General features: G+C 40.8%; 1 protein-coding gene across 21 annotated transcripts in view; it reads right to left on the bottom strand.

Moving 5' to 3' along the window:
* Positions 1-12,458, bottom strand: part of Sytl2 (synaptotagmin like 2) — a 100,201-nt gene extending 87,743 nt beyond the window's left edge. For 8 of the 21 annotated variants that reach the window (XM_063256323.1, XM_063256324.1, XM_063256325.1 and 5 more), the window contains exon 1: positions 12,300-12,451. The gene's annotated coding sequence lies outside the window, so the exon portion shown is untranslated. Of the gene's footprint in view, positions 1-8,001; positions 8,096-12,299 lie in introns of all 21 variants that reach the window. The other 13 variants (XM_023564601.2, XM_063256314.1, XM_063256317.1 and 10 more) reach the window with 5 other exon arrangements.
* Positions 12,459-12,891: the final 433 nt, after the last annotated feature.

The following is a 12,891-nucleotide window of genomic DNA, read 5'->3' as shown; positions in this document are numbered from 1 at the left end:
TCTCTCAAAGCAAAGTCTTTTACTTTTGCAATGTTAAGCCTTAAAAGGGTAGGGCTCATTCCTCACCTACCCTTAAGCCATTTTTCCTATTGTCTTATTCCAAAGTACTTGGCTTCTATTTAATGATAATCTTTTTAACCACCAAGTTATCCTCTGTTCCATTTTGTCAGGCTGTGACTTTACCAAAACTTCATTTCTGACCAAACAAAATTTTTTAAATCATTCGGGTGTGTCTTTTGGTCTTGATTCTCAAGGGATAGTTGATTCTGAAAGCCCACAACAGTACCTGTGCTACAGCCTCAACATTAGACTACCTTGAAATTTTCTTTGCCAGATTAATTAGTTCACTGTTCTTAATTTCAGTCTCCTCAATATCTTAGGATAGGGACAAAATATAGACAAATTTTTTGCCACAGCATAACACATTTAGCCAGGAGTCCAAATGTGTTATCCTTGTCCCTACATAAAATCTTCTGGACCTGGTCTTTTCTTTCTGATTTTTAATCAGCAGAAAGAAAATTTCCCATCAATCGCAGGGCTGCTTACAATATTCAAGGGCTGCTTCTCTAGCCAGCATCTCCAAACCTTTCTAAACTCCTCCCACAAACCAGTTCCAAAAGTTTCTGAACCACATGGTCAGGTAGTGTCACAGGAACAATCCCACTTATCTGGCACCAAAATCTGTTTCACTTTCTCATCACTGAACACAATAATAAGTACCATAACTCAAAGGAAAGATTTATTTTGGCCCACAGTTTGTAGAGGTTGCAGTCCATAGTTGGCTGGCTCCAAGGCAAGGCACCATGGCAGAATGGTATAGAAGAGTAGAATGAGCTTATGGCATGGCAGCAAAAGGCAGAAAGAATCAAGGGATCAGGAGGGAGATAGACTCTTCCAGGTCACACTTCCAACAACCTACCTTCTCCACCCAGGCTTCATCTCCAAATTACATTTAGCTATAAACTTATCAGTAGACTAATTCACTGGTGAGTATCATTTTGTGGTTTAGTCACCCCTCAAAAGACCCACCTAGGAGCACTTGAGTTCAGTGGCATTTGAGAGAGTTGGCCCTCTCTCAGTGAAATCACATAGGATAAACTGATAAAATTTGTGGAATGTTATCAGCCACATTGTTTCATTAGATATTTAATGCATGGAGTTTTTCTTTTTCTTTTCCTTTCTTTTTTTTTGGAAAGGGGAGACTGGTCCTGTACATTTTCCTTGCCTGGCATTCACCCAAGACTCCTAGAAGAAAAGCAGGTATTCAGCATAAAGTACACTGTTTACACTAACAGCTGAGGTGCAATGTGCTACTCTTATCATTTAGATTAGCAGAAACCTTCTTGAAATCCAGATTTCTATATACCAACCAAGGACCAAACTTGCAAGTAGATCTTGCTAAGGATGAGCAATTTCATACTTGCTATTGTTAATTCTTTTCTGCTCACATGTGGACAAAAACCCCATTATCTAATTAACAACTTCCCATTGACCACTGAATTCTTATAACCAACCTAACTCAGCACTTCAAAATACTTTCATTCAACACAACTTTACTATGTCAACCTTCTGGGATCTGGACATTAAAGAAATAAGTTCCCTGAGTCCCTTTCCTCTAAGAACTTTTGGGCCAATAGGAAAGATGACATAAAGATTGTTAACACACAGTGGCCTGTGATGATGGTCACAAAAATAGACCAGGCCAGGACTGGTAGCACATTCCTGTAATCTCAGCACTTGGGAGGGTAAGAATTGCCATGAATTTGGGGCCAACCTGGGATACATAGTAAGTTCAAGGCTAGCCTAAACTACAAACTACATAGCAAGATAACTATACAACCATAGTTTTAAGGACATCAGAATTTGAAAGTGACAGGGTAAGCAAGAACTTGACAAAGGGTAGTAAAGCTCCATTAAAAAGTCTTGTCTCTTTAAATAAATGTCCAAAGTTCTCTGAGACCAATCAGCCGACTCCTACCTCTTTGGCATCAGTCCTGCCAGCCTTGCCCGAACATGAAACCATCCCCACCACATTATTTCCTACACTTCTTGACTTCTTGTTTCCAACTTATCCAAATCTCTTAAGTATCACCCCTTCCAGGTATTTGTTCTCTCTTCTCTTTCACTACCTTATCTCTGTTCTCACATCCATTAATACCATACCACACAGCAATGATAGATATCTGTCTTTTCCACTAGACTACCTAACACAGCTTTTGGCACATTATAAAATAGTAAACCCTCAGTATTTATTGAATAAGTCATCTCCAAGTCTCACATTCATGCTGCCTCTTTTGTCAATATTTATTGTTTAATACCTTAAAAAGAATACCAACAAATTTCAGTGAAGACCAAACAACAATGTTATACTTGTACCAACCTCCCTGAAATTGCAAATACATCCTCAAGGACCTAACAATTTCCATGCACAGTTCCTCAGAATTGCTGCTTTCGTCTTAAAGGAAAGAGACCAAACCAGAATCTATCAGTGGACTAATCCTAAACTTGATGACCACAGTGAGAATACGGGCTTTGGCACATGAAGGAGATCAGGTTCAAAAGTTTAGTATTCCAAAAGCCCAACATGAATTTAAAATGTACATCTTGCTCCTTGTAAGCTCAAGATTTCCTTTTAGTTCCTGATTGCTCCAGAGTAATGTTGGGGAAAGTCTTCTACAGAGGGAAAAAATAAACACATCCACCCATTCCTCACTTCCTTCTACACCAAGCAAACACCTGTGCTTAGCTTCATGATAGGGTCACATCTGTCAGTGGCAGAATGTGACAGGTGGAGTCCCATTTCCTCCACACCCTTGGCTCCTGGCCACTTATTAGTTCATGTGGATAAGAAAGTGATTATCTTTATATCTAGGTTACCTCTAGTAACCAAGACTAATCTCCCCAGTGGCTTTCCCCAAGGAATTCCAAGTATATATCAGGTTTTCCCTCTGGTCTGAGAGGGACAGGCAACACTCCAGCAAACAAACACAGACCTAGCAAACACATACTTGTGTCTACTTGTGTCCTATTCTGACTGCTTGGAGAGAAGAGCTACCCAGCTTCTTAAAATTTCACACAGATAACAAATTTTGTAGCCCAATCCTCCCTGCTCCTCCCCACAAGAAACTCAGAAACTGCTAACCATAATAATGCTCACCAAGCTTGAGAAAATCTAGAAAGCACTAATCAAATTCAACATATATTAGGTATCAACTGTTCCTAGAATCTTACATTTAATTCTGGAAACATAAAAAGGGGCCTGGAACAGTTTTGTTTTGTCTTGTCTATCTTTTGTTCAAGACTCAATAATTTTGCCAAAAACACAGCTGGATCCTTTATTAAAATAGTGAATATGTTTAGCCCAAAGTTGGGATATATTCATCTTTTAAGAATAATTTGGATGGGGCTGGGAATTTAGCTCAGCAGCATAAGCGCCTGCCTTGGAAGCAGGCAGTCGTGAGTTCAATCCCTGGTACCAATAAAAAAGGAAAAAGACAAAAAAAAAATTGACTCCAATGTGATCCAGCTTATACAGAATCACCATTTTCCATCATATTATATACCTCTTTGTAGAAGTCTTAAATACCAAGACCATGTCTTCAACTACATTAACTTTCAACAATGAAGTTTTAAAATGTGGTATCTCACCTGAACCCACAAGTTCAAGCAAGTGTACTAATCAACCAAATTCACCTCTGATACTTCGGGCAATGTTGCTATTCTAAAGAAAAATTTAGCTATTTCATTCACAATATTGAGAATTTTCATTAGTTTCCTGTAGCCTCTAAGATGAAGGGTAACTTTGTGCCTGATTTCAACTTCAGGTCAGAACCTCATCCATAACCCTAATCTCTCCCTGCTTCCATGTTCTTCCTCTTTCCATGTCTTTCAACATAAAGTCTCTCAGCTTGTCCTCTCCCCTTCACTCCCTTCCCAACCTAGCAAACTGCTAAAAAATGGGTAGCTCATTTTTCACTTTCAGACTCTTCTAGGCAGTTGCTTTATCTATGATCTCAGGATAAGCTATGTGTACTTCTACTAGAATATTCACTACCATGTATTATGTATATTAATTTACCACTGTTACCCTCAAGAGCCAAGAGAGGTAGCCAAGAGAAAAGGAGGCAGAGAGAAGAAAAAAGAAGAACATTTTCTTAACAGTGACTCTGTGCAATGCACAATGCTGGTCAGTTTAATATATTCTTTATTACTTGGAGCCACAATGTAAGATGATGAAATAATGTTTTTAGAGCAGGAAACTGAGACTCAGACCATTTAAGTTATGTGCTCAACTACACAACTAGTAAGTGGACCTACTGTTTAAATGGAATTCTACTCAACTGCAAAGTAAAGTTTATTTCACTACAAAATGGTTCTGCAGGAAACACGGGCTTCCAAATTCATATTTAGCCATGAACATTAGCTAGAAACACCTTTCCTAAGCTTTTCCCATCACTTTGCTAGCCATTGAGCTTCATTTCAGCTTCTGACCTTCCACCTATGATTGTACCTCAAAACTATCCACTATTATCCATGAGATGGCACAGTACCTTTAAGATTCCAGCAAAAACACAGTGATTAAATTTGCAGAAAGATGGTACATGCTAATTCAAAATAAATCGAGCATGCACATTACAGGTTGAGCATCCCTACTTTGAAAATCAAAAATCTAAACTGCTCCATATTAGAAAGTTTTTGAACACTGATAATATAATAAGTGGAAAATTCTACTCCAGGACTCATGTCATGGATTACAGACAAAACACAGACACAATAAATACACTATATAAAATTACCTTCAAGCTTTGAATAAGTTCTATAGAAAACATAAAATGATTTTCATTGTTTAGACTTGGGTCCTATCCCAACATACCTCATTATGGACATACAAATATTCCAAACACCACAGATCTAACATGTATGGAATTAAAATCTACTTCTTTTTCACTCAAGTTCTTCAGCATATTCCCTCTCATTTATCAAATTGTGATATCCCCCCAAATAAAATGTGATTAGGATATTTCAGAAATAAAACATAAATAAAAGATGATCTCCATTCTCCAGAGTCACATTTCAAGCATTCTGGTCCACAGCTGTGCAGCTTTTTAACTGTGTAACAAGCAGCTGACTCCCAAGGCCATGGTATGCTAGGAGAATCAATTTTTTTCCTGGAATAGTCTGTCAAATCTATCATTACATTGTTAGAAATACACTGCAGAAATATACTCAGGTTCTGAAACAGTCTTAGTTTCAAATACTATGATCTATTACAAGAATCATGCCAAACAATACGTCTCAAAACAGGACTCCAATAAGCATGGGCATACTTCACTTTTTCTAATTAACTGTCCCTACAAAAGTCAGGACAGTAGAGAAAACACATGCTTCTGAGTTCAGACACTGGTTTTGTCATATACTAGCTCTATTACCTAGAGGCACTTAACTTCTGCTGCCATTTTGTTTTCAGTAAAATGGATAGTTACCATCTGCTTTAGAGCTCTGTCCCATCAATTAGCTGAGCAAGGTCCTGAAAATACAGTATGAGCTCAATAGATAATTTCTGTTTGTTGTTATCCTTGGTAGCATTTCCAAAGGAAAGCAAAAAATGATAGCATTTTTGTTTTTCTAAGTTAAAGGTATAACTTAGAGATAGTAGATGTAGACAGAGGCTCTCTCTGCATCCCATAATCTGGCTAAAAATAAATCGTATCTTTCAAATACCAATATTAATACAACCTAGTGATATATTAATGTGTATGTAATATAAAATAAAAACACAAATATTAAAATTTTTAAAAATAAGTAAAATATATAAATGATGTAATTACCTAATATAAATAGAACCATAACTTTCTAAACATAGCATTTTAGTTGCTAACTTCCGGGCCAGAACTGACTCTTAAATAGGCCACTATGTTGCTGGTTCATCACTTTTAAGTGTCAGGTCAACCTCAGATATTTCCTAAAATATTTAAATTCATTAATTATTACCATCTCTGTGCAAGTAAATTTCCTAAATTTCTAAAAACAAGCCCATTTTAAAGTATTGTCCTATGTGGTCAAAACACAGGTCAGGCAACAAATTTTGCTTCTGCATCTAGAACTCAAATTGCAACTTTCTGATTTCATGAAAAATAAAGCAGAATGCTCCTAGGGTAGAGGTAGGATATAAATGTATGAGATTATATTTTGATGATCCAAACCATAGGGTCTAGAATCAGAGTGTCTGGATCCAAATCTCTATCTTTCCTCTTGGATTTTAACTATTCATAAGTTACCTTACATACATCACACAGAAACTGTAGTTAAATTCAGAAATGGTTCCATATACATATGAGGTGGTGAGTCTTTGGCAGATGCATGTTTGGCCAACCACCCAGCTACAGTGTGTTTTGCTGGTTTTCATTAAATACATGACCTCATCCAATTCTCTCAACAACTTCACAAGGCAGGAATGATATTTCATTTTATAGACACACTGAAGAGATTATCGGCTATGATAACAGTCCAGACACAGGGACAACAAAGGTTCAAATTGTACTGAACACATCCCAAAATAATAAAACTGAAACAATCCTAGAACATATTCTAGAAAGAGTTAAACTGAAAATCAAGACCCTTTGTTTCTACAGCTCAAATGACTAGTCTAAAACCAACAGTGGTAAAGAATCTGCCCTCAAGAATCTAACATGTCACAGCTGTTTTCCTCCCAACACAGAAATCTTGTAGCAGGGACAGAAATGGTCATGGTACAGATGTTAGACTGGCCTGCAACTAAGCTCAGGCCCTCAGCCTCACAGCCCCGTGCTTTAACCAAATGACTCACTCAGCCAGAGGCAGGAAAGCCCAGGCGCCTGTGGCCATGAGTAATGGTGGCACAAAACACATCTATCTGATTAGCAGATGATGGCATCAAGTGCTGTCAAGACTTACAGTAAAACAATGCTTCTTCAAGGGAAAAAATAAACATCTGTTCATCCAGAAATCAAATGCTGCCTTTCTTCTTCCAGCTCACAAGTGCAATGTTGTGAAATTGTTTGCTAGGTCTTATAGCTACTCCACCTCCAAATATTTCTTGATGCACTTTAGAAAAAAGACATCTACAAGTAACAAACCTAATCTGTTTCTACCACAGCTGTGAAGTCTGAAAAGTGTGATATCAGGGAGTGTCTTACATTAGGCCTTCTTTTATCTCAGTCATCAATGTGAGAGACCACATATAGGGAAGAGTTTCTGTAGATTATAAGTACATAAAGAAGGTGCATTGCACTACATTTCAGCAAAGACTTCATTTGAGGAGAAGGATTCATTCTTCCACCTGTTCATTTATTGTTTAAAGTACTTTACTGAGTTCCCATTGAGTGCCAGCAACTATGACAGGCAATATAGATGCAGCATTCAACTTCACAGTACAAGCGCTTGGGGGTTCAGGGTGTTCTCAAATTGATCTTTTCATCTCAATCCCATTTTAACTACAGCCACATTCTCTGTCTCCTGCCTGCTGGGCCTCTTGTGCACCATTCCACAAGTAAGAAACTCAAGAAGGAGTCATGTGCCTCTACCACATTCTGCAAAAGTAACACAGAGCAAAATGACTAAGGCGCAGAAAGTAAAAATACTGTTTTTGGTATTTTTAAGGGGGCAATTAGTGACACATGGCTTTATTATCATCAAAAGCTGCTTTCATTATATTTCTATACACTTACCTTTCCAAAACTTGGCCCCAAACTGTTCTTTCCTCACAACATTCTAGTCTAGTGATGGCGATTTATTTTTAGAACTTTCAATGATACAAAGAGGCCCCTGTGGCACATATGCCATAAATTCACCACCACTGTTCTAGATGGTTGAAATATCTTTCAAAGCCTCAAAACATGCTAGGTGGAGGTGCTAGATTAACAGCAAATGAGTAGAAACAACTCCTCTATGATCTATGGAGGGCAGTCAAGTGGAGAGACATTTAGAAAATCATGAGTGCCAGCCAGGCAGAGTAGCACATACCTGTAAGCCTAGCACTCAGGACACTGAGGCAGTAGTATCACTGGGAGTTTGAGGCCAACCCCGGCTACATAGTGAGTTTAAGGCCAGCCTGATTCTGTCTCAAAAAAAAAAAAAAAATCATGAGCAAGTTACCAAAAGCTCCAAACAACAAAAAGTAGGAACACTTTTTAATACACCTAAGTCAACTAGATATGGAATTCTCTATTAGACTCTCATTTAAGCAGACAAAATGGAAAATAACAGATTTTAAAACTAGAAGAAACCATTAGTGAGCAAACTCCCTAACTTTATAGTTAACAAAACTAAGGCTCAAAAGATGTGACTAACCTCATTTATTACAAATCGTCTTGGCAGTTGCAGAGATAGAAGCCAAGTCACTTGCGTCCCAATACAGGATCCACTGGTTCCCAAGCTGCCAGGGGAAGGGGATATACCTGTGAGCCCCCTCTGAAGAACTGGCTGAAGGCACTCACCATGGCCCCTAGGGACTCACCGCCTTTCCAGGTGTTCTTACTGCTTCCTCCTAGCAACGCCTCTGCCTTGCCTAAGGTGACTAGGGACAACTTTCAGGAACTCCCTGTGCAAACAAATAGTTCCCTGAATGGCAAGCTTGTCTTTATCCTAGCAAAGGGCACTATCTTCTTTTCTCTTCTGATTAGGACTAACATAAAGTAAGATCACCATCTAGGAATCCTAGATTCTGGGAAAAAAACTTCAGGTAAAGTTCCAACAGAAAATTTATATCACAATTTAGTCCTATTACCGCTGTCAAGAGTTTGATTACAACATTTTATAAAGTCTCACAACACTTTTGAACTGTCTACGTTTAAACATTTTTAAGCAGCACAGACTTTCGTGAAGTTCAAGTAACAAGTGATACCACATGCCATTTGGTCCTCATGGTGATTCTAGTAGGGGAAATGTTATAGTTTGGATCTAAAATATCCCAAAGCCTCATTCGTTGAAGGTTTGTGCCCTAGTGGGAAGTGGTGGAAACTTCAGGAGGTGGAGCCTAGTGAAAGGAAGTTAGGTCAGCAGAGGTGTGCCCTTGAAGGGGACACTGGAACCTTGACCACCTGTCTCTTTCTCTGCCTTATTGACTGCCAAGAGGTGAGCAGGTTCCTCTGCCTCATGTTCCCTGTCATGACATTCTGTGTGTCCATAGGCCCAACTGACCAAAACTATAAACTAATTATCTCAAGTATTAGAAAAGGAACTCTAATTAACACAAGGCTCCTAACCTCAAATTTAGGTGAGAAAAATCAGCTTAGAGAAGTTACTTGTGTTGGCCAAGGTCACACAGGTAATGAAATACAGTACTAGCATGAAAACCTTGGTTAAGCACCTCCTATTCTCACTTTCAAAAGAAGCTTTTGCATTTTCTGAGTATAACTGTTCTATATCTATTCTGTTACATTTGGGACATGTAACAAGGAGCTCATCTTGACTCTATAGCTTTAGCTGCAGTCTCGCAGCTTGACAAGTTTCTCTGAAGACTAAACGTCAGTTTAGGGGAGGGTTAAACTTGTGGCTCACAAACAGGATTAATTCATATGATTTTCATTATTTTATCATTTATTTTCTATATTCTTTCAAAACAATATTCGATGGACCTTAATTTTGATAAGAATTCAATCAAAACTAAGGAATGTATTCATTTTAAATTTACACAGAAAAAAAGATTCAGAAAACTATGTCCCAAGTTCTGCATCAGTTATTTGTGAGTACAGATGTATCAATTTAATTACTGTTGTTAAGAATAATCTGCATTTCATCTTCATTTCTCCCCGGAGTTAAGCTTCATTCCTGTGAACCAGAGAATGGAAAACGGACAAAGTACTGTAAGCTCCCAGACCAAAACCTTTGTCTTGCTTCTCCCTTTGAGTATCCCCAGACACTAAGAATATAAAACAATTTGCTAGGACACCAATTTTACTAAAATATTTTGGTGAAAATATTTTATATATTTAAACTGAAATCCACATATCAACAGATCAGATGAAAAACTGAACTTAAGTCCCTAAAGTAGTTTTCAAGCTTCCTGGAGCCAAAATCCCAATCCCAATTCCCACAAACACTTGTCTTCTTCCTGCTGGGGCCTTTTCCACAAAGAAGTATGGGAAGCCCTAAGGCCAGGAGTACCATCTTATTTTCCTACCTCCTTTTTGAGAGGGTAGCCACCTTAGCATTAACAAGTCACTTTTCAGGTTGGTTGGTCAGCACATTTGCTTCATGTGCTGTTTCCTGAAAAATTCTTCATAAAAACAGGTGGCAGCAAACTTTTAAACAAGGAATTCCAGGGCCACAGGGGTATAACAGCATAGCCTGGCACTATAGGTTTGAAAACAGAGCACAGCCGCCCCCAAACTGCTTCCTATTTCTCTGGGGCAGCAGACCACTCTGCACAAGGTGCTAATTCATTCATTCCACAAATGTTTATTGAGTGAAGTCAGAAAAAGTCCTCTTAGGGGACAGTGGGATCATTCACAAGCCAACGGTCAGGTCTAACGGATCAGATGTGGACAATCAATCTTTTATTAGACTCTAAACCACTTCTAGGATAAAGCAAACAGGGGCCTTGCCTTCACCCACACACCGGCAGCTGGGTGAGATCAGGCTGGCCTTCTGGAACAGTCCCACTGCTGAGTCAGGAAGGCCCTCGCTGATCTCTCTATGATACCAAAGTCCCTGCACCATTAATGACACATCACCACTAAGATACTGTGAGCAATAGCTAACACCTGGTAAGAGCCAGGTGCTATAATGTTAGCTTCTTCCAGACTGATTGCCCTTACTCAAGAAGCTCAAAAAAAGTGAAATAACACAGGTTTAGAATTAGAGACTAAATTTCAATCCCCAAGATGCCACTTACTAAGCATGTGACAGAGCAGTGATCTTTCTGAGCCTCAGTTTCCATCTGCACAGTGCAGTACTACCTTCCCTTTGTGAGAATTTTACATGTAGAACAGTCAGTGCCTGGCCCATAGTAAGTGACAGACAGAAGTCAACACTGCCCTGTTCTCTTCCCTATACCTGCTCTGCTCCTTCCTGTCACTCTTGATGAGTCCTGGAATCTGATTTAGCTTTGGACACAACAGGTGAGATGGGCAGAAGAACTACAAACGTGAGAGCAGTTGAGGAGAGTGAAGTGCTCCTGATCTCCTGAAACCCATCAAAGCCCTCAGCAACTTCAGTCATCTTCTTCCATCTCGCTGACAGTGGGGGCGGGACTGGGGCGGGACTGGCTGACCACAGGACAGAAGCTGGAGGGCTGCTAGAATTCTTCCCCTCCTCCCCCGTCTATCTGAAGCTCGGTGGGACTTGGAGGTTTTTTTTTTTTTTAAATGAAACATTAAAACAAAATTTCATTACAAAATAATGAGACTAATAATACACTGTGTATCATCTTCAAAGTAGTTACTCAGAGTGTTAGACTAAGAAGATTCTCTCTTACAAAGAAGAAACAGAAAACTTGTCTTTTCAACGAGCTAAGAGAATCTGCTTCCATGTCAACCAGAGCCCAACGCCAGGAGGCTGCTAGTTACCAACCGACACTATGAAATGAAAATAAAACTTTTCCTCAAGGCAGGAAGTGCAGCCCCTCAAAGTCAAGGGGGATTAACTCGGAGAAGAGAAAGGAAAAGGAAGAGGGAGGAGGCAGGATGGGCGCGGAGAGCGTGAAACCCACTTCCTACGAGCTAGTGGAGTAGTCTCAGCACGGAAGCAATAGGTTTTCCACTTTGAAAGATAATAAACCTCTCTTGTGATCTACATTTTCCGCGGGATAAGGTCTGGGGTGTAGAGGAAAAAAATCCAAAACAAATCTGCTTATTTTCAAAGGAGAACCCTTGGGTGCCTTTCCTTCCCGTGACCCCACCTAGGAACCGGCGCTATCTGGGCACACCCGGGGGACCCCCCGAAACGCGGCAGCTCAGCTGCACTCCCCCGCCGACACCCTAGCTTCGCGGAGACTGGGCGTCGTGGGCAGCGAGGGTGGCTTCTGAAGAAGTGGGAAACTGAGGAAGACAGTTTGTCAGGTGTCAAAACCAGTTCGCGTCTTTGGGCTCAGAAGACTAAAGAGCATCATCCCACACCGACTCCCTCATTTAACAGAAACGGAGACCCAGAGAAGGAAAGAAAGTTCTCCAGGTAACGCAGCCCCGTGGGCCGAGAAGGCAGCACTGCGAGCCGATGGCGCTAGTGTGATTCGCTGCCCGTCTGGCACGGAAGGCATCCCACCGCCTCGCGTCCTGTGCCCCAGCCTCGGCTGGTGTCCCCAACCCGGCGCGGTGCGTTACCTTCCTCCAGGCGGGGCGCGGCGAGCCTCCCCTCGCGGCGGGGCGCGGGCGGCTGCGTTGCCTCGCTCGCTGGCGGGGCGGCCCAGGTGTCTCCGCTGCTGTCAGCGAGGCGCAGGGTCCCGGGGCAGGGCAGGCGTGAGGCTGCTCTGGCCACAGCCAGGGCCCCGCCCGCGCGCCCGCTCCTCCCCTCCCCTCCTGCCCCCCCCCCCCCCGCTGCTTTTCACCTCTCTCGGCCTCCACAAGTGTATCTTTCCCCTAAACAAATTGTTTTTGTACAAATAAAAAATAATTATTTTTTGACCCTTTGCACTAGGGAGGCTGGAGCCCCAGAACTTGGACCTGGAGGCACCCCCTCCACATGAGTGGGGACAGCGACCCTGCAAGGAAAGGGCCACTGATGCCGACCACGCACAGCAACATCAGTTGCCATTCATGTACAGGTTGTTGAGATTAAATAAAATTATGATTTTAAAGTATCTACAATAAATATGTACTGTCCAGTGGCTGGCATGTGCCCAGAAAGTATGCTTTCCGAAGGCACTGGCTATTGGGGAAGCAGTCATACCCATAAGCAGTGTATCATGGCAAACTT

Source organism: Cavia porcellus, unplaced genomic scaffold (genome assembly GCF_034190915.1).
Source record: "Cavia porcellus strain 051 isolate PalLab524CR breed Dunkin Hartley unplaced genomic scaffold, mCavPor4.1 scaffold_9, whole genome shotgun sequence".
Lineage (NCBI taxonomy): Eukaryota > Metazoa > Chordata > Mammalia > Rodentia > Caviidae > Cavia > Cavia porcellus.
The sequence above is the reverse complement of the archived record's forward strand: the minus strand, read 5'-3'. Positions and strand labels throughout refer to the sequence as shown.